Source organism: Triticum aestivum, chromosome 1A (genome assembly GCF_018294505.1).
Source record: "Triticum aestivum cultivar Chinese Spring chromosome 1A, IWGSC CS RefSeq v2.1, whole genome shotgun sequence".
NCBI lineage: Eukaryota > Viridiplantae > Streptophyta > Magnoliopsida > Poales > Poaceae > Triticum > Triticum aestivum.
Genome location: NC_057794.1, coordinates 254,282,922 through 254,306,900, shown reverse-complemented (window position 1 = coordinate 254,306,900; position 23,979 = coordinate 254,282,922).

The window sequence follows — 23,979 nt, the reverse complement described above, 5'->3', positions numbered from 1 at the left end:
CGATGCCTACTTTCAAATAATAAGTGAAGATGACTCTGAATGTGAATCTCAACCTAGCTACAGAACACTTGCTAAAATTGCAACTGAACAACAGAATGCCATGGAACATATTCAAAAACTGTTAGACAAAAGCGATGACCTGTTGGACGCGGAAATGACTCGAACTCGGTCCTTAATTGAAGACATTAAAAGTCTTCTTGTTAAGTACGAGGAACATGAAAGTCGTCATGAAATGATCTCACCTACTCATGAAAAGCTCTTCTATGAGTATCTTCAAAGGAAGCAAGAGCTTGATAAGTTGAGATCGACTCATGAAGATCTTCACAAGGAGAAGGAGTCACTCCGCGCTCAACAAACCAGTTCCACTCAGGAAGGATTTGAACCACCATGTCTAAAATGTCTTGAGCATGATAATGCTGTCTCTGTTGCTGAATGTTCTACTGCTGCTACTATTGCAATATCTTCAACTGCTGATGTGGTAACTAACCCCTCTGTTGAGGATACCACTACTATTGTTGATGAGAATGCCAGGTTGAAGACATTGCTTGAGACAGGAATGTACAAAAGTCTCAAAGGGCATCAGACACTGTGTGATGTCCTCAAGAAACAGATTCTAAACCGAAACCCTAGGAAAGAGGGTGTTGGGTTCGAGAGGAAAATGAATGTTGATGGTTCTTACTGGAAGCCTGAGTAGTACCCCAAAACCACATGGGTTGCTGCAAAGGGACCTTCAATGGATCCATCTACCTTATCTGGCTTCACTTGTGCTAACCCGATTATCATTGATGAATCATTTGATGGAAACTATAAACTGTTTAAGAATCAGAATGGTGAAGTGTTTGCCAGGTATATTGGTACTAACTGCAGGAATGGACCCCCTTTGAAGAAGATCTGGGTGCCCAAGAGTTGTCTTGAAAATCTTCAGGTGAATGTCATCATGACACCACCTAGGAAGAAGACAAACCCCAGACCAAAGGATTCATATGGTCCAAAGGCTTCATACAGACAGAGGACTCACCAGAGTCACCCTAACACAAATGTTTTACAGGGAAACCATACTCAGGCCTATGAATATGAGCGTGTTTCATCAAACCTCCATGTTCATAAGACCAAGAACTACTCTGCTTATTCTTATGAGTATTATTCACCTCCTGCAAGACTATTTTCTAGGGATCCAAAGCCAAAGTTCTCAGATGCTGCACTTAGACTCATTGCTTCAAAGCCACCCCTGAAAATGTGGGTGGTTAAGAAAACTTAACTCTCTTTTGCAAGGAAGGGTCTCCAGCCGGAAATCAAAGGCGTCGGATGCTATTGCTAGGGACCTAAAACATCTTGTGGGGTGCAAGATAAAATGCCCAAATGGTCTTACTATGTATTTTGTTCCTGGTTTTCTTGACAGTCATCCGATCTGCCCTAACCAGGATCTGAACTTTGATAATATGCTTGTTCGTCAAATGTTTATGCTTCACATTTCCCATGGTAAATCCTATCCCCCTAACCGCACTGTAGGGTACGATACCAAAGGCTTCTGAATGGATTATGGATAGTGGATGCACTAACCACATGACTGGTGATCGAAGTCTTCTCATGGACTCAACCTTACGTCCATCTGACAAGAGTCACATCACATTTGCTGACACTGGTAAAAGCAAGGTATTGGGTCTAGGTAGAGTTACAATCTCAAAGGATCAGCACATGGATAAAGTGATGCTTGTTGAATCCCTTGGTTTCAACTTAATGTCTGTCTCAATGCTTTGTGACTTGAACATGATTGTGATATTTGGAAAATATCATTGCCTTGTTCTAATGGAATCTAACAAATCTCTAGTCTTTGAAGGATATCGAAAAGAAGATTTGTACATGGTAGATTTCTTAGCAGGAGCATAGTTGGCCGTATGTCTTCTAGCAAAGGTGTCAGGATGCTGGCTCTGGCATTGGAGGCTAGGGCATGCTGGCATGAGGAACTTGTACACACTCGCAAAGAAGAAACATGTCGTAGGCATTGAGGGCGTCAAGTTCAAGAAGGATCATCTATGTGGTGCCTGTGAAACTGGAAAGATGACAAGGGCCAAACATCCCTCGAAGACAATCATGACGACTTCTCAACCCTTTGAGCTGCTTCACATGGACTTATTTGGCCCTACTCACTACTCTACTCTCACTACCACTGCTTGCCTCTATGGCTTCGTCATTGTTGATGATTATTCAAGATACACATGGGTGCATATAATCCTTTACAAGAATGAAGTGCAGGATGTCTTCAGACGATTTGCCAATCGAGCCATGACGAACTATGGCATCAAGATCAAGCACATCAGAAGTGATAATGGCACAAAGTTCAAGAACACGAGCCTCTACAATTATCTTGATACATTGGGCATCACTCATGAGTTCTTAGCTCCATACACACCTCAGCAGAATGGCATCGTGGAGCGCAAGAATAGAACACTCATTGAGATGGCTCGAATGATGCTCGATGAGTACAAGACTCCAAGTAAGTTCTGACTTGAAGCCATTGATACTGCATGCCACGTCATCAACCGTGTTTATCTTCACAAGCTTCTAAAGAAGACATCCTATGAGCTTCTAAGTGGTAAGAAGCCAAACGTAAGCTACTTCAGAGTATTTGGTGCTAGGTGCTGGATCAAGGATCCGCATCACACTTCAAAATTTGCACCGAAAGCACATGAAGGTTTTATGCTTGGTTACGGAAAGGATTCGCACTCCTACAGAGTCTTCAACCTCTTTCACTATAAAGTGGTTGAAACTATGGATGTGCGGTTCGATGAAACTAACAGCTCGCAAAGAGAGCACTTGCCAAATGTGCTAGATGAAGTCTCACCAAGTGAATCCATCAAGCTTATGGGTACTGGAGAAATCATACCTTCAGAGGCACATGCTGAAGAATAACTCATCATTTCTGCGCCAAGTCAACCTGAAGACTCTGCTCAGCCTGATGCCAATGCTGAAGATGAAGACAATGATCAGCAAGGGCAAAATCTTCATCCAGTTCATCCTCGTGTTGCAAATGAAGTACAGATTGAGAAGATAATTGATAGCATCAATGCACCTGGTCCCCTCACTCGTTGAAGAACAACACAACTAGCAAATTTCTGTGGGCACTTTGCATTTGTCTCTATATTTGAACCCAAGAAAGTTACTGATGCCTTCATGGAACCTTAATGGATTCAAGCTATGCAAGAAGAGCTTCAACATTTTGAGCTGAACAATGTATGGGAACTGCTCAAGTGTCCTGATCCTCGCAAGCACAATATCATAGGCACGAAATGGATCTATCGCAACAAAAAAGATGAGCATGGTCAAGTTGTCAGAAACAAGGCTTGTCTCGTTGCTCAAGGATACACTCAAGTTGAAGGGATTGACTTCGATGAAACATTTGCTCCGGTGGCTAGGCTTGAAGCCATCACAAACTGCTAGCCTATGCCAACCATCACAATATCCTCCTGTACCAAATGGATGTGAAGAGTGCCTTTCTCAATGGCAAGATTGAAGAAGAAGTGTATGTTGCACGACCACCTGGCTTTGAAGATCCAAAACATCCTGATATGGTATACAAGCTCAACAAGGGACTGTATGGCCTCAAACAAGCCCCTCGTGCTTGGTATGACACACTCAAAGACTTCCTGAAGAGCAAAGGCTTCAAACCTGGTTCCCTGGATTCCACTCTCTTCACGAAGACATATGATGGTGAACTGTTTGTGTGCCAGATTTATGTGGATGACATTATCTTCGGTTGCACTGAAAAAAGATACAGTGATGAGTTTGGGCACATGATGCAAGAGCAATATCAGATGTCCATGATGGGTGAGCTAAAGTTCTTCCTTGGTCTTCAAATCCGTCAGTAAAGCAACGTCATCTTCATATCTCAAGAAAAATACCTCAAAGATTGCGTGAAGAAGTTTGGAATGCAAGACTGCAAGGGATACACGATTCCAATGCCAACCAAAAGTCATCTGGGCCCCGACGACAATGATAAAGAGTTCGACCAAAAGGTATACCGCTCCATGATTGGTTCTTTACTCTATTTATGTGCATCTAGGCCAGATATCATGCTTAGCATTTGCATGTGTGCCCGATTCCAAGCGACACCAAGGGAATCACATCACTTAGCTGTAAAGCAAATTCTTCGATATTTGGCTTACACCCCAACACTAGGACTATGGTATCCAGAGGGTGCAGAGTTTGATCTAGTTGGATTCTCAGAAGCTGATTATGCTGGTGACAAGGTTGATCACAAGTCTAGATCAGGCACATGTCACTTTCTTAGACGATCTCCTGTCTGTTGGTCTTCAAAGAAGCAGAACTGTGTGTTTCTCTCTACTGCTGAATTTGAATACATTGCTACTGGATCTTGCTGTGCTCAGCTTCTATGGGTGAAGCAAACTCTCAAGGAATATGGCATCCATCTGAAGCAAGTGCCACTCTACTGCGACAATGAAAGCGCCATCAAAATTGCCAACAACCTAGTTCAGCATTCGAAGACAAAGCACATTCAGATCCGTCATCACTTTCTCAGAGATCATGTCATGAAGGAAGATATCGATATCATTCACGTCAACACGGAAGAGCAATTCACAGATATCTTCACAAAGCCCTTGGACGAGAAAAGGTTTTGCAAGTTGCGGTGTGAGCTAAATATCTTAGAATCCTCAAATGTCCTTTGATTGGACACACATCCTAACGCTTATGCGTGTTGATGACTTAGATGTGCAACACACGAAGTAACGTATATCTTCAATCAATGAAGACATACCCTCTAAGTGTGAATACATTAATGTGGAATTTGACTTCAGAGTGCCATGATAATTGTGCGCCGTGTCTTGGTCTATTACTTCCTATACGGTGGGCAACGCCACCACCAAACTCTTGTTTGAAGTGTTTTTATTGGCGTCACATTTGCATAGTCTTCGCATTTGGTTTGTCTTCAACACTGATTTGGTTTCATGTTTTTGCTTTCTAGATGGTTACTCTGGTTTCTCTCAAATACCCGTGTCAGCTGATGATCAAGCAAAGATCACTTTTACTTGCCCTTTCGGTACTTTTTCTTATAGACGTATGCCTTTTGGTTTATGTAATGCACCTGCTACCTTTCAAAGATACATGATGGCTATATTTTCTGACTTCTGTGAAAAGATTTGTGAGGTATTCATGGATGATTTCTCCGTTTATGGATCCTCTTTTGATGACTGCTTAAGCAACCTTGATCGAGTTTTGCAGAGATGTGAAGAAACTAATCGTGTTCTGAATTGGGATAAATGCCACTTTATGGTTAATGAAGGTATTGTCTTGGGGCATAAAATTTCTGAAAGAGGCATTGAAGTTGATAAAGCTAAAGTTGATGCTATTGAAAATATGCCATGTCCCAAGGACATTAAAGGTATAAGAAGCTTCCTCGGTCACGCCGATTTTTATAGGAGGTTCATTAAGGACTTATCAAAAATTTATCGGCCTCTGACTAATCTATTACAAAAGATATTCCTTTTGTCTTTGATGATGATTGTGTAGAAGCATTTGAAATACTTAAGAAAGCATTGATTTCTGCACCTATTGTTCAGCCACCTGATTGGAATTTACCCTTTGAAATTATGTGTGATGCTAGTGATTATGCTATAGGTGTTGTTCTAGGGCAAAGAGTTGATAAGAAATTAAATGTTATTCAATATGCTAGTAAAACTCTAGACGATGCCCAGAGAAATTATGCTACTACTGAAAAAGAATTTTTAGCAGTTGTATTTGCTTGTGATAAGTTTAGACCTTATATTGTTGATTCTAAAGTAACTATTCACACTGATCATGCTGCTATTAAATACCTTATGGAAAAGAAAGATGCTAAACCTAGACTTATTAGATGGGTTCTTCCGCTACAAGAATTTGATTTGCATATCATTGATAGAAAGGGAGCTGAGAACCCCGTTGCAGACAACATGTCAAGGTTAGAAAATGTTCTTGATGACCCACTGCCTATTGATGATAGCTTTCCTGATGAACAATTAAATGGCATAAATGCTTCTCGAACTGCTCCATGGTATGCTGATTATGCTAATTATATTGTTGCTAAATTTATACCACCTAGTTTCACATACCAGCAAAAGAAAAAGTTCTTCTATGATTTGAGACATTAGTTTTGGGATGACCCACATCTTTATAAAGAAGGAGTAGATGGTATTATTAGACGTTGTGTACCTGAGCATGAACAGGAACAGATCCTACACAAGTGTCACTCTGAGGCTTATGGAGGACACCATGCTGGAGATAGAACTGCACATAAGGTATTGCAATCCGATTTTTATTGGCCTACTCTCTTCAAGGATGCCCGTAAGTTTGTCTTGTCTTGTGACGAATGTCAAAGAATTGGTAATATTAGTAGATGTCAAGAAATGCCTATGAATTATTCACTTGTTATTGAACCATTTGATATTTTGGGCTTTGATTATATGGGACATTTTCCTTCCTCTAACGGGTATACACATATTTTAGTCGCTGTTGATTATGTTACTAAGTGGGTAGAAGCTATTCCAACTAGTAGTGCTGATCATAACACCTCTATTAAGATGCTTAAAGAACTTATTTTTCTGAGGTTTGGAGTCCCTAGATATCTAATGATTGACGGTGGTTCACATTTTATTCATGGTGCCTCTCGTAAAATGATTGCTAAGTATGACGTTAATCATAGAATTGCATCTCCATATCAGCCACAGTCTAGTGGTCATGTAGAATTTAGTAATAGAGAGCTCAAATTAATTTTGTAAAAGACTGTTAATAGATCTAGAAAGAATTGGTCCAAGAAACTTGATGATGCATTATGGGCCTATAGAACTGCATATAAAAATCCTATGGGTATGTCTCCGCATAAAATGGTTTATGGTAAAGCATATCACTTACCTCTTGAATTAGAACATAAGGCATATTGGGCCATTAAAGAGCTCAATTATGATTTCAAACTTGCTGGTGAGAAGAGGTTATTTGACATTAGCTCACTTGATGAATGGAGAACCCAGCCTTATGAAAATGCCAAGCTGTTTAAAGAAAACGTTAAAAGATGACATGACAAAAGGATACAAAAGTGTGAGTTTAATGTAGGTGATTATGTATTGTTATACAACTCTCGTTTAAGATTTTTTGCAGGAAAACTTCTCTCTAAATGGGAAGGTCCTTATGTTATCGAGGAGGTCTATCGTTCCGGTGCCATAAAAATCAACAACTTCGAAGGCACAAATCCAAAGGTGGTGAACGGTCAAAGAATTAAACATTATATATCAGGTAATCCTATAAATGTTGAAACTAATATTATTGAAATCGTAACCCCGGAGGAATACATAAGGGACACTTTCCGGAACGTTTTAGACTCCGAAAAGGAATAGGTACGTGGTACGGTAAGTAAACCAACTCCAAAATAGTTCTAATGGCAATATTTCTTCATTTCGGAATATTTAGAAAAATAGGAAGATAAGAAGCAGTCCGGGAAGTACACGAGGGTGGGAGGCGCGCCCTACCCCCCTGGGCGCGCCCCCTTCCTCGTGGGCACCTCGTGTGCTCTCTGGACTCCGTTTTCTTGCACGATACTCCTTTTGGTTGGTAAAAATTCATTATATACTCTCTCGAAGGTTTTGACCACCGTACCACGCAAATATCCTCTATTCTTGTTTCGAGCTGTCTTCTGTCAGGGTTGTCAAGGCCAGGCATCATGTCGTCCCGCTCCTCCAACAATGGTGACAACGATGCTTGGCTAATGAAGATAGAACTGAAGAGGGAAGAACCTGTGGAGATCAACAAGGATGAAGGGATCAAGAAGGCCACGGAGGACCAAGTTCCGGCAGCAGAAGACATCCGTCAACTTGATCACAATCTTCTTACCCCAACTGAGATCGAAGCTTTCAAGATGATTGAGTTAGCTTGTATACAAAACAAGTATCTCACATGTGAAAATATTTTGTTGAAGGAGCATATCATCGCACTCAAGGGCATTATCCGCAAGTTGGAAGACCTCCTACGCTCGATGTGCGATTATCCATCATCACCAATACCCTCTTCACCGACAAAGAAGGAGATATAAACACATGAGTATGGGCACTCCCCTTGGCAACTGCCAAGCTTGGGGGAGTGCCCTGGTATCGTATCACCATCACAACTTTTATCTTTACCGTTTTTCTTAGTTCGATCCTTTTGATAATATCTTTATCTAGTAGAATAAAGCTTTAGTATGATCTAGTTGTGAGTTTTGCTTTATGGTCCCTCTATGTAATCGAGTCCATGAGCTATATAATAAAGATTAGTGTTGAGTCAAGGGCTTGATTATTTTGCTATGATCTTGAGGGAATTAAATAAAATAAAAGAGAAGAAATAAAAAGAAACAAAGAGATCATATGGATCTTAAGGAAAGTAATGAGCTCACATATAAAGAGTATGATGAATAAAAGTTGTTGAGAGTTGACAAACATAGTTTTGGTCATCGTTGCAATGAATAGGAAGTAATAAAGAAAGAGAGGTTCACATATAAATATACTATCTTAGACATCTTCTATGATTGTGAGCACTCATTAAAGTATGACATGCTAAGAGTTAACGTTGGACAAGGAAGACAACGTAATGGGTTGTGTTTTCTTACATCTGAGATAAATTATATTGGCATGGATCATCCAACATGTTGAGCTTGCCTTTCCCTCTCATGCTAGACAATTTCTTCGCACCAATTAGAGATACTACTTGTGCTTCCAAATATCCCTAAACCCAGTTTTACCATGAGAGTCCACCATATCTACCTATGGATTGAGTAAGATCCTTCAAGTAAGTTGCCATCGGTGCAAGCAATAAAAATTGCTCTCTAAATATGTATGACTTATTAGTGTGGAGAAAATAAGCTTTATAAGATCTTGTCATATGGAAGAAATAAAAGCGATGGACTGCATAATAAAGGTCCATATCACAAGTGGCAATTTAAAGTGACATTCTTTTGCATTAAGATTTCGTGCATCCAACCATAAAAGCGCATGACAACCTCTGCTTCCCTCTGCGAAGGGCATATCTTTTACTTTTATCTTCTACCTTACATAAGAGTCATGGTGATCTTCACCTTTCCTTTTTACATTTTATCCTTTGGCAAGCACAGTGTGTTGGAATGATCCTGATATATATAGCTAATTGGATGTGAGTCTTCATGAACTATTATTCTTGACATTACCCTTGAGGTAAAATGTTGGGAGGCAAAACTATAAGCCCCTATCTTTCTCTGTGTCCGATTAAAACTTCATACCCATAAATATCGCGTGAGTGTTAGCAATTGTGAAAGACTAAAAGATGGTTGAGTATGTGGACTTGCTGAAAAGCTCTTATATTGACTCTTTCCTATGTTATAATAAATTGCAATTGCCTCAATGACTGAGATTAGAGTTTGTTGGTTCTCAATGAAGTTTACGATTCATACTTGAAATTGTGATTGAATTGTTACTTTAGCATAAGAGATCATATGACAATATATATATATATATATATATATATATATATATATATATATGTTGCTCTTCTAAGAATGATCATGATGCCCTCATGTCCGTATTTTATTTTTATCGACACCTCTATCTCTAAACATGTGGACATATTTTTCGATTTCGGCTTTCGCTTGAGGACAAGCGAGGTATAAGCTTGGGGGAGTTGATACGTGCTACCTCTTGAGCACTGCGTTGGTTTTCCCTTGAAGAGGAAAGGGTGATGCAACAAAGTAGTGTAAGAATTTCCCTCAGTTTTTGAGAACCAAGGTATCAATCCAGTAGGAGGCCACGCACGAGTCCCTCGCACCTACACAAACAAATAAAATCCTCGCAACCAACGCAATAAAGGGGTTGTCAATCCCTTCACGGTCACTTACGAAAGTGAGATATGATAGAGATGATAAGATAATATTTTTGGTATTTTTATGATAAAGATGCAAAGTAAATAAAGCGAAATAAAAACGATGCAAGAAATAGCTTGTTAAAGGGAGATTAATATGATGGAAAATAGACCCGGGGGCCATAGGTTTCACTAGTGGCTTCTCTCAAAAGCATAAGTATTACGGTGGGTAAACAAATTACTGCTGAGCAATTGACAGAATTGAGCATAGTTATGAGAATATCTAGGTATGATCATGTATATAGGCATCATGTCCAAGAAGTAGACCAACTCCTGCCTGCATCTACTACTATTACTCCACACATCGACCGCTATCCAGCATGCATCTAGAGTATTAAGTTCAAAAGAACAGGGTAATGCTTTAAGTAAGATGACATGATGTAGAGGGATAAACTCATGCAATATGATATAAACCCCATCTTGTTATCCTCGATGGCAACAATACAATACGTGCCTTGCTGCCCCTACTGTCATTGGGAAAGGACACCGTAAGATTGAACCCAAAGCTAAGCACTTCTCCCATTGCAAGAAAGATCAATCAAGTAGGCCAAACCAAACTGATAATTCGAAGAGACTTGCAAAGATAATCAATCATACATAAAAGAATTCAGAGAAGATTCAAATATTGTTCATAGATAAACTTGATCATAAACCCACAATTCATCGGTCTCAACAAACACACCACAAAAGAAGATTACATCGAATAGATCTCCACGAGAGAGGGGGAGAACATTGTATTGAGATCCAAAAAGAGAGAAGAAGCCATCTAGCTAATAACTATGGACCCGCAGGTCTGAGGTAAACTACTCACACATCATCGGAGAGGTTATGGTGTTGATGTAGAAGCCCTCCATGATCGATGCCCCCTCCGGCGGAGCTCCGGTACAGAAGGTTGCGGTGGTGGAATTAGGTTTTTGGCTCCGTATCTGGTAGTTTGGGGGTACGTAGGTATATATAGGAGGAAGAAGTACGTCGGTAGAGCAACATGGGCCCCATGAGGGTGGAGGGCGCCCTTGAGGGGGAGGGTACGTGTCAGGACCCCGACTCAATACCACATCGATCTAGCATGTAACACCTCATATCACTTTGCGGCCTCACGCACGGTATTCCCACGGGTGTCGCCTTACCTTTGCCCGGGACCGTTTGTGCCTTTTGGCTCACGTATATGATAGTGTCGCTAGCATCCATATGATAAGGAGCCCGGGCTGACATGGCTAGTAGTAAACCCAAAGTGGCACTAACTTACAGGGACAGGCATCCATGACCCAGCATCGAATGTGTCGGTCATCAGCGAGTGAATCCAGGCTGTAGCACTGGGCTAGCAGGACTCCGGTGAACCGGGCTGTAGCGGGCTAACAGGACTCCGGTATTCATCGCGTGACATTTCCCCGAAGGGACAGACACAGGAACGAAGAAGGACACATGCCGGCCAGCCTAAGTGTTCCGGAGCGGTAGCAAGCTACCATGGCTCGGTGGAAACACTAGGAGACATTTCCCGGTAAGAGAGGCTACTAAAGATAAACAACTAGATAGTCAGATCCCACACATACCAAGCATTTCAATAACATACACACAATATGCTCGATATGTGCAATACAACATGGCATCACAAAATGACGCTACGACTCAAGTAATTTATTCAATAGGCTCCGAGGAGCGAGATATTACAAACATGGGTCTCATGACCCAACAATCAGAGCATACAAGTCAAAGCACAAGCGGAAGCTATCATGTCTGAGTACAGACATCTACAAATGAATAAGGCTGAGAAGCCTGACTATCTATCAGATCCTGCCGGGGCACAAGATCGTAGCTGAGGTAACAAGCTAAACATCGAAGTCCACGTGGAACTACTAGTGAGACTGAAGTCTCTCTGCAAAAACATAAAATAGGCAAACGTGAGTACAAATGTACCCAACAAGACTTACATCAGATCTATCTACATATGCATCAGTATCAACAAAGGGGTGGTGGGGTTTAACTGCAGCAAGCCAGCTTTGACTCGGTGGCTAACCTGAACTACGACTGCAAGGTAACTCTTTTATGGTGGCGCACACGAGTCCACATATTCACCATATCAATACACCACTATGGATCCGCTCCCGTCTCCCTACGAGAACGCCATCCATAGCACTCACGCTTATCTTGCGTATTTTAGAGTATCCACTTTCACTTGTCTATGAACTGTACAAGGGGTCCACGTTTCCATATCCGAGGAATCCGGCTATTCGAATAGATAATGATAACCCTGCAGGGGTGTACTTCTTCACACACGCTCTCGCCACTTACCGCCCTGTACACGTCATGTACCTCGGCAACCTTCAAGCGGAAGCCGGGCGAGGGAGTCGGCCACGACCTGACTAACCGAACAAGTCTCTAGTCCAGGTTTATCGCCTATTCGGGTTCCATCCGCAAGGAGATCCGGCCGGGGTGTCGCTCACGGCCCCAAACGATGTGTGCAGGGTTCCCAAGCCCACCTCGACGGGTGGATGTACGCTTGGTACACCGTGCCACTGTGCCTAGTCTGTCCCAAGCCCACCTGTACCGGGTGCCACTTGGTAGACTACTAACACTACCTACAAACACCAGAAACTAGTTGCAACTCCTGGACAGAGATCATGTTGATTAATAAGTCGAGAGAGCTTGGAGCGCCCGGAGCCCAATGTGTGGTAGTAACTGATCATGGATCACAAACACAGAACTCAGTTCCTGAGGACGGCTGCAATGAGACAACCCACCATGTACTCCTACATGGCCTCTCACCGCTACCTTTACCAAATCGTGTTCACACACTTAGCTCACACACAGTAGGACATGTTCACACGCCTCTGATTCATCCCCGATGAATCAGACCTGACTCAACTCTAAGCAGTAGCAGGCATGACAAACAAGCATGAATGAGTAGGCACATCAGGGCTCAAACAACTCCTACTCATGCTAGTGGGTTTCATCTATTTACTGTGGCAAAGACAGGTCATGCAAAGGATAAAGGGGTTCAGCTACCGCAGCAAGTAACAGATGAATCGGTGTTGTCCTAATGCAGTAAAAGAGAGCAGGAGCGAGAGAGTGGGATTTTATCGGAATGAACAAGGGGGTTTTGCTTGCCTGGCACTTCTGAAGATAACATTGAGTCTTCATCAGTGTCAACGATCACATCATCGGTATCACGTCTATCGAGAGGGGACAAATACCGGCAACACAGAAAGGAACAATCAATGCAATGCACAATATGATGCATGATCATGACATGGCAAAATGGATGTGTTTTGAGCTAATGCAACTAGCAACAGATTAAATGAAGTTGGTTTGAATACAAGATTCAAATTTAAACTCCATATGTGATTATTCAAATGCCATTTAATTGATTTGTGCTTAACAGCACCTATAAGTTGTTCTAACATGCATGAAAATGGTACAGATGGATTCCTTGAATTTTTCTGATAATTTTTCATATATAAATTATTTAATTTGGAGTTATGGTTAATTTTCTATGATTTATTGAAGTTTTAGGCATTTTCTGGAATTAATAAATCATTTTTGATTTATTTTAATTCCAGAAACAAATACTGCGTCAGCATGACGTATTAGTGACGTCAGCAGGTCAACGGGCTGGTCCAGGTCAATCCTGACCTGTGGGTCCCATCCGTCAGTGACTAACCTAACTAATCTAATTTAGTTAGTGGCCTGGGGCCCATTGTCAGTGTCTATTAAACTAACTAATATTTAGTTAACACTAATCCTAGCCTAATTAACAGGCCGGCCCCACATGTCATGGACACAGGGGGGGTTCCCGCCGTGGTCAAAGTGGGTCAAACCCACCGGCGGCTTGACGCCGGCGAGGCCAGACGCGGTGGTGCGCGTCGGGAACCAACTACAGGGGCTCTTTTGGCGCGCAGAGAGCAGCTACGGGGAGAGGGTGGAGTGGCGCATCCAACGGTGGCGGTGGCGGAGGCTGGGGTGGCCGGAGCTTGTGGGCTAGTCGGGGAAGCGAGGGAGGCCCGGTGGCCATGGTGGCAGTGGACGGCGGCGACGAGCTCCGCTCGGTGGCTGCGTGCAAGAAACAGAGAAGGGGGGGAGGAGGGAGGAGGGTGACAGAGAGGGAGCCAGGGGCTGCGTGGCGATGCTAGAAGGGCCGTGGCGTCGCGGTGGAAGCAGGAGGTGGCCGGGGAAGCAGGAGGTGGCCGAGGCAGCGTCGGCGCCCGTCGGCCACGCGCGCTGCCTACTGGCGCGGGGAAGACGACAGGGGGGGAACGCCTGGTGGGCTGGGCCGCACCGGTGCGCTGCCAGCACAGGAGCTGGGCCGGTTGGCTGAGAGGTGAGCACCAGGTAAGTCCAGGTGGGCTCTCTCTCTCCTTTTTTTCTATTTTGTTTCTCTTTTCTATTTCTGTAGTTTTGTTTCTGATTTAGTTTATAGCCCAAATCATTTTAATAAATCCTGCAATTAATTGTGGCCATTAAATGAATTATTACAGAGGCCCTTAACTATTTTCAGAATTGTTGGAGCATTTAAAAATATTAATAGTATTTAAATGCCCCAATTCAAATACAATATGGATTATTCAAAAATCCATAATGGCCAAAAAATATTGGCATCATTTTTGGTAGAGGTTTTTCACCTTTGTCAAAAATCATGAACATTTTTGAAAGCCATTTGGACTTACTTGAAAGTATTTTAGGTGAACCTAGTGAATTCCTTTAATGCTAGGGTTTGAGCAATCCCCATTTCAAGTTCATTCAAAAGTTAAACATGATGCACACATGAGGTCTAGCCTAGTGCATACCAGAAGCTAGGGATGTGACAACTCACCCCCACTAAACAAGAATCTCGTCTCGAGATTCAAGCGTAGGGTAGGATGAAGGGGAAACGCAAACTAGCACAATCTTCACGATCCAGGATGCACTTTATCAAAGCGTTGATTCGATCACCATCTTTGTCTCGAAGTCTTACTCTGAGAACTCCAACTAACATGACAACGAGAGGAAAGGAAAGATCCTAAAAGAATGGTTCTTCTCGAAGGTCGAAGAACTCAGGATTAACTCACGGAATGAGACATAGCAACATCTCTCGAGCTGAGAGGCGAAGCACACATCCATAGGAATGGAGTGAAGCAGATGACGAAGGTTCACTAGGTAGACCACAATTTCACACTTAAGAGGGTGGTAAACGATTGTTAACATAGCGAGGAGTTGAGTTGCCATGATACCATAACGATACACCTTAGGGAAGGTGACTCGTAGAGATATCCCCTTAAGTGGCAAAAAGAATTACTTTTGATTCAGAGATCATTGAATCTCTTTAAACCAGCCTAAGGCAATTCTCGAGCGATCATTTGGAGGGGGTCGGTAGAATGGCATACTCGGACTTGGATGATGTGGATTACCTTGTTGAAGACAACGTAATGGATGAATTTGCTTACCACCGGAAATGGAAGAGACCCATGGTAGAATGGCACATTGACGGTGCAAGCTGGGAACAAAATGCAAATGCTGGGAATGATTCTGATAACTGGGGAAGAACCCAACAATAGAGAGTGAATTCACGGTTTGAAAGGTCATAGCATTTCCGAGGAAACTGAGAGGAATCCCAGTTAGAGCCAATGATAACACGTAGCGCTTGTGCGTGCTCTCAAGAACTTGAGCATTTCCATAATCATCAGGGTTTTACCAACATCCGTGTCAAGGATCCTGGCAACACAACTTGCTACCATGATGAATGGTGATGGAGGATGCAGATGCAAAGGAAGATAATACCTTCTCAGATTTCACCCTAGCGAGGCCAAGGAAACAAAATCTGGATGATCGACCGAGAGACATTTAGCACTCCGCTTCTAATGTTCTCCTTGACGTGCTAGTGTAACCCTAATCATAGATATGGTTTGCTAACTAGAACATCAAGTAAAGGTCGGACTTCGGGAGCAATAGAATCCATAAGGAACAGTTACGGAGGTAAATCCTGCGAAATCCTTATGGGGAGGTGGCCAACTTCCTCAAACAAGATACTACAATAATAGGTCTTCCGGCTGGGTGTGTTGGCCACGACATCCACTTTACCGGTTATCGAGGGACCAATGTTATAGTTCTTGGAAAATGTTCCAACCATCATATCTGCCTGAGATTCAGATCTGGTTGGTGTCAGGATATTCCAGACTCATCGAGTCTAGGAAGAAAAACGAAAGTTTGCAACACAAATCGACGAGATGACGTTGCGAGATTCTCGGGGAATGAACTACGATAGTAAGCTCCAAAACATGAGCTAGTTCTGCTACAAACATGTGAACACGTTGTCCCAGACAAGCATGACCACGTGGTAGTCTTATAATAAAACACTACCGAGTTCAGGTGGGGAACCATCAACGAGGATATCAAAATCCTTGCATAAGGCATGCTCTTAAGAAGGAACTTCTTCTCCTTGAACAAATCAATCAGTGGCTTGGTGTGCTCGGAACACATATGGAATGAAGGTTGCAAGTCTCCAGACCACAGAATACTTCGCACGTATGCATGACTGACTTGGGATGATTCCTAGGGGGATAGATTGGTAGGAAAAGACCATCGCTCGTCCCCGACCGCCACTCATAAGGAAGACAATCAATAAATAAATCATGCTCCGACTTCATCACATAACGGTTCACCATACGTGCATGCTACGGGAATCACAAACTTCAACACAAGTATTCCTCAAATTCACAACAACTCAACTAGTATGACTCCAATATCACCATCTCCATATCTCAAAACAATTATCAAGTATCAAACTTCTCATAGTATTCAACACACTCGTAAGATTTTTTTTACTAATCTTGAATGCCTATCATAATTAAAACAAATTACCACGCTGTTTTGTAGGACTCTCAAAATAATCTAAGTTAAGCATGAGAGAACAATTGTTTCTATAAAACAAATCCACCACCGTGCTCTAAAAGATATAAGTGAAGCACTAGAGCAAAAACTATATAGCTCAAAAGATATAAGTGAAGCACATATTGTATTCTAATAATTTTCAAATCATGTATGTTTGTCTCAAAAGGTGTGTACATCAAATATGATTGTGGCAAACTAACAAATGAAGACTCAAATAATACAAGACACTCCAAGCAAAACACATATCATGTGATGAATAAAAATATAGCTCCAAGTAAAGCTACCGATAGACGAAGACGAAAGAGGGGATGCCTTCCGGGCATCCCCAAGCTTAGGCTTTTGGGTGTCCTTTAATTTTACCTTGGGGAGCCATGGGCATCCCCAAGCTTAGGCTCTTGCCACTCCTTATTCCATAATCCATCAAAACTTAACCCAAAACTTGAAAACTTCACAACACAAAACTCAAAATAGAAAATCTCGTGAGCTCCGTTAGCGAAAGAAAACAAAACACCACTTCAAGGTAATGTAATGAACTCATTATTTATTTATATTGGTGTTAAACCTACTTTATTACAACTTCTCTATGGTTTATAAACTATTTTACTAGCCATAGATTCATCAAAATAAGCAAACAACACATGAAAAACAGAATCTGTCAAAAACAGAACAGTCTGTAGTAATCTGTAGCTAACGCAAACTTTTGGAACCCCAAAAATTCTAAAATAAATTTCTGGACGTGAGGAATTTATCTATTAATCATCTTCAAAAATAATTAACTAAATAGCACTTTCCAAAGAAAAATGGCAGCAATTCTCGTGAGCGCTAAAGTTTCTGTTTTTTACAGCAAGATCAAAAAGACTTTCCCCAAGTCTTCCCACGGTTCTACTTGGCACATACACTAATTAAACACAAAAAACATAACCAAATCAAAGGCTAGATAAATTATTTATTACTAAACAGGAGCAAAAATCAAGGAATAAAAATAAAATTGGATTGCCTCCCAACAAGCGCTATCGTTTAACGCCCCTAGCTAGGCATAAAAGCGAAGATAGATCTAGGTACTGCCATCTTTGGTAGGCAATCCATAAGTGGCTCTCATGATATATTAATAAGGTAATTTAATTTTATTTATAGGGAAGTGTTCCATGCCTTTCCTTAATGGAAATTGGAATCTAATATTCCCTTCCTTCATATCAATAATTGCACCAATCATTCTAAGGAAAGGTCTACCAAGAATAATAGGACATGAAGGATTGCAATCTATATCAAGAACAATAAAATCTACGGGCACATAATTCCTATTTGCAACAATAAGAACATCATTAATTCTTTCCATAGGTTTCTTAATGGTGGAATCCGCAAGGTGCAATTTAAAGAGCAGTCATCAAAATCACGGAAACCTAGTAAATCACACAAAGTCTTTGGAATCGTGGAAACACTAGCACCCAAATCACACAAAGCATAGCATTCATGATATTCAATTTTAAATTTAATAGTAGGTTCCCACTCATCATAAATTTTTCTAGGTATAGAAACTTCCAACTCAAGTTTTTCTTCATAAGATTGCATCAAAGCATCAACGATATGTTTGGTAAAGGCTTTATTTTGACTATAGGCATGTGGAGAATTTATCACGGATTGCAACAAGGAAATACAATTTATCAAAGAGCAATTATCATAATTAAATTCCTTTAAACCCAAAATAGTGGGTTCATTGATATTTAAAGTTTTGATCTCTTCAATCCCACTTTTACCAATTTTTGCATCAAGATCTAAAAACTCCGAATTTTTGAAACACCTTCTAGGTAAAGGTGGATCATATTCAGTACCATCATTATCAATATTCATATTTCAAAACAAAGATTTAATAGGGGACACATCAATAACTTTTAGATCTTCATCTTTCTTATCATGAAAACTAGAAGAACACGCTTTTATAAAGCAATCTTTCTTAGCACGCATCCTAGCGGTTCTTTATTTGCACTCATCAATGGAAATTCTCATGGATTTGAGAGACTCATTGATATCATGCTTAGGTGGAATAGATCTAAGTTCCAAAGAATCAACAACAAGAGAAATTCTACCAACGTTCCTAGCCAATTCATCAACTTTAAGAAATTTTGATTCAAGTAAAGCATTGAAATTCTTTTGCGAATTCAAAAATTCCTTAACACTAGTCTCAAATTTAGAGGGCATGTTATTAAAATTTCCATAAAGAATTGTTGTAGGAATTACCATAATTATTAGAGGAATTACTAGGATACGGCCTAGGATTAAAGTTTCCTCTATACGCGTTGTTACCAAAATTATTCCTACCAACAAAATTCACATCCATAGATTCATTATTATTCTCAATCAAAGTAGACAAAGGCATATCATTATGATCAGATGAAACACTTTTATTAGCAAATAATTTCATGAGTTCATCCATCTTTCCACTCAAAACATTAATTTCTTCTATCACATGCACTTTCTTATTAGTAGATCTTTCAGTGTGCCACTGAGAATAATTCACCATAATATTATCTAGGAGTTTAGTAGCTTCTCCTAAAGTGATTTCTATAAAAGTGCCTCCCGCGGCCGAATCTAAAAGATTTCTAGAAGCAAAATTCAATCCAGCATAAAAGTTTTGTATAATCATCCAAAGATTTAAACCATGTGTAGGGAAATTACGTATCATTAATTTCATCCTCTCCCAAGATTGTGCAACATGTTCATGATCTAGTTTCTTAAAATTCATAATATCATTTCTAAGAGACATGATCTCAGCGGGAGGAAAATACTTAGAGATAAAATCATCTTTGCACTTATTCCATGAGTCAATACTATTTTTAGGCAAAGACGAAAACCAAGCTTTAGCACGATCTCTAAGAGAAAACGAGAATAGCTTCAGTTTAACAATATCATTATCCACATCTTTCTTCTTTTGCATATCACACAAATCAACAAAGTTGTTTAGATGGGTAGCGGCATCTTCACTAGGAAGGCCGGAAAATGGATCTTTCATGAGAAGATTCAGCAAAGCATCATTAATTTCACAAGATTCACCATCGGTAAGAGGAGCAATCAGAGTGCTAATAAAATCATTGTTGTTGGTATTAGTAAAGTCACACAATTTGGTATTATCTTGAGCCATCGTGATAGGCAAGCAATCCAACACACAAGCAAACGAGAAACGGGCAAAAAGAGGAAAATAGGGAAAGAGAAGGAGGACGGAGAGAGAGGGAAAATAAAACGGCAAGGATGAAGTGGGGGAGAGGAAAACGAGAGGCAAATGGCAAATAATGTAATGCGAGAGATAAGGGTTTGTGATGGGTACTTGGTATGTTGACTTTTGCATAGACTCCCCGGAAACGGCGCCAGAAATCCTTCTTGCTACCTCTTGAGCACTGTGTTGGTTTTCCCTTGAAGAGGAAAGGGTGATGCAGCAAAGTAGCGTAAGTATTTCCCTCAGTTTTTGAGAACCAAGGTATCAATCCAGTAGGAGGCCACGCACTAGTCCCTCGGACCTACACAAACAAATAAAATCCTCGCAACCAGCGCAATAAAGGGGTTGTCAATCCCATCGCGGTCACTTATGAAAGTGAGATATGATAGAGATGATAAGATAATATTTTTGGTATTTTTATGATAAAGATGCAAAGTAAATAAAGCGAAATGAAAACGGTGCAAGAAATAGCTTGTTAAAGGGAGATTAATATGATGCAAAATAGACCCAGGGGCCATAGGTTTCACCAGTGGCTTCTCTCGAGAGCATAAGTATTACGGTGGGTAAATAAATTATTGTTGAGCAATTGACATAATTGAGCATAGTTATGAGAATATCTAGGTATGATCATGTATATAATCATCACGTCCAAGACAAGTAGACCGACTCCTGCCTGCATCTACTACTGTTACTCCACACATCGACCGCTATCCAGCATGCATCTGGAGTATTAAGTTCAAAAGAACAGAGTAACGCTTTAAGTAAGATGACATGATGTAGATGGATAAACTCATGCAATATGATATAAACCCCATCTTGTTATCCTCGATGGAAATAATACAATACGTGCCTTGCTACCCCTACTGTCACTGGGAAAGGACGCCGCAAGATTGAACCCAAAGCCAAGCACTTCTCCCTTTGCAAGAAAGATCAATCTAGTAGGCCAAACCAAACTGATAATTCAAAGAGACTTGCAAAGATAACCAATCATACATAAAAGAATTCAGAGAAGATTCAAATATTGTTCATAGATAAACTTGATCATAAACCCACAATTCATCGGTCTCAACAAACACACCACAAAAGCAGATCACGTCCAATAGATCTCCATGAGAGAGGGGGAGAACATTGTATTGAGATCCAAAGAGAGAGAAGAAGCCATCTAGCTAATAACTATGGACCCGAAGGTCTAAGGTAAACTACTCACACATCATCGGAGATGCTATGGTGTTGATGTAGAAGCCCTCCGTGATCGATGCCCCCTCTGGCGGAGCTCCGGAAAAGGCCCCAAGATGGGATCTCACGGGTACAGAAGGTTGCGGCGGTGGAATTAGGTTTTTGGCTCCATATCTGGTAGTTTAGGGGTACGTAGGTATATATAGGAGGAAGAAGTATGTCGGTAGAGCAACATGGACCCCACAAGGGTGGAGGGCGCTCCTGGGGGTGGGGTGGTAGGCGCGCCCCCCTACCTCGTGCCTTCATGGTTGCTTTCTTGACGTAGGGTCCAAGTCCACTGGATCACGTTCCCGAAGGTTTCATTCCGTTTGGACTCCGTTTGATATTCTTTTTCTGTGAAACTCTGAAATAGGCAAAAAACAGCAATTCTGGGCTGGGCCTCCGGTTAATAGGTTAGTTCCAAAAATAATATAAAAGTGTATAATAAATCCCAATAATGTCCAAAACAGAATATAATATAACATGCAACAATAAAAAATTATAGATATGTTGGAGTCGTATCAATACGTCCATTTTGCATCATGCTTTTATATCGATATTTATTACATTATGGGTTGTTATTACACATTATATCACCATACTTATGCCTATTCTCTCATATTTTACAAGGTTTACATAAAGAGGGAGAATGCCGGCAGCTGGAATTCTGGGCTGGAAAAGGAGCAAATATTAGAGACCTATTCTGCACAGCTCCAAAAGTCCTGAAACTTCACGAAAGTTATTTCCAGAATATATAAAAAATACTGAGCGCAAGAAATACCAAAGGGGGGCCACCTACCAGCCACGAGGGTGGGTGGCGCGCCCCCTACCTCGTGGGCCCCCTGGTGGCCTTCCGATGCCCATCTTCGGCTATATGGAGTCTTTCGTCGAGGAAAAAATCATAAGCGAACTTTCGGGACGAGACTCCGCCGCCAAGAGGCGGAACCCTGGCGGAACCAATCTAGGGCTCCGATGGAGCTGTTCTGCCAAGGAAACTTCCCTCCGAGAGGGGGAAATCATCACCATCGTCATCACCAATGATCCTCTCGTCGGGAGGGGGTCAATCTCCATCAACATCTTCACCAGCACCATCTCATCTCAAACCCTAGTTCATCTCTTGTATCCAATCTTTTTATCCAAACCATAGATTGGTACCTGTGGGTTGCTAGTAGTGTTGATTACTCCTTATAGTTGATGCTAGTTGGTTTACTTGGTGGAAGATCATACGTTTGGATACATTATGCATATTAATACCCCTCTGATTATGAACATGAATATGCTTTGTGAGTAGTTACGTTTGTTCCTGAGGACATGGGAGAAGTCTTGCTATAAGTAGTCGTGTGAATTTGGTATTCGTTCGATATTTTGATGAGATGTATGTTGTCATCCCTCTAGTGGTGTCATGTGAACGTCGACTACATGACACTTCACCATTGTTTGGGCCTAGAGGGAGGCATTGGGAAGTAATAAGTAGATGATGGGTTGCTAGAGTGACAAAATCTTGAACCCTAGTTTATGCGTTGCTTCTTAAGGGGCTGATTTGGGTCCATATGTTTCATGCTATGGTTAGGTTTACCTTAATACTTCTGTTGTAGTTGCGGATGCTTGCAATAGGGGTTAATCATAAGTGGGATGCTTGTCCAAGTAAGGACAACACCCAAGCACCAGTCGACCCACATATCAAATTATCAAAGTACCAAACATGAATCATATGATCGTGATGAAAACTAGCTTGACGATAATTCCCATGTGTCCTCGGGAGCTCTTTCCTTCATATAAGAGTTTGTCCAGGCTTGTCCTTTGCTACAGAAAGGATTGGGCCATCTTGCTGCACCTTATTTACTTTTATTACTTGCTACTCATTACCAATTACCTTATCACAAAACTATCTGTTACCGATAATTTCAGTGCTTGCAGAGAATACCTTGCTAAAAACCGCTTATCATCCTTCTGCTCCTCGTTGGGTTTGACACTCTTACTTATCGAAAGGACTACGATAGATCCCCTATACTTGTGGGTAATCAGTCACCATGTCGAGCATTCCAGAAGGAGAAGTGCAACAAAGCTCAGCCGCACGTGAAGTGTTTCCTGAAGCCACGCCTACTGCGAATGTCCCTGAGTCTAAAGCAAAAGCTGCTGAAGACATTCCGGTTGCATCAGCCGATGACAATCAAGAACCACGGGAAGAAAAAGAGAGAGTTGCCACACCCCCTGTCACTCAAGAAGCTGTTCTCGAGGAGAACGTGTCTATGCCCGACCCACCTGCTACTGAAGCAGAGGTTGAAAACATTGAGGTGGCCACGAACAACACTGCTGAAGCCAATGACGTTGTCATGGCTGAAGACATTGTGGAGCCTGAAGCTAATGTTGCTCCTGAAGCCTGTGAGCAACCTGAAGTCACAATCAATGCTGAAGCTACTGTTCCACCCCAAGGCCTCACACTATTGAACATGCATTTGATCGCGGCCAACTTTTCACTGTCCGATGGCCTGTTCTGGTTCCTCCCACTGCTCCTGGACCACAATATGAATACCATGTGGAGCACAGGCCTCAGGTCCAGAAGCCAAAGCCCAGACTGCCAAGGTTTCCTGGTGCTGCAACATTGCCAGGCTCGTTCAGTGTAAATAGCTTCAGCGCACACAACACATTCTTTAACAGTGCCAAGAACCCTTACTTGAAGCCAAATATCTCATCTGATCGCTTCTGGAGCTATCAGCAGCGCAGTTATTACTCATGTGTATTGTACAATCAAGGGCGAATCTTTCATCACATGCGTCTGGATTGTGAAG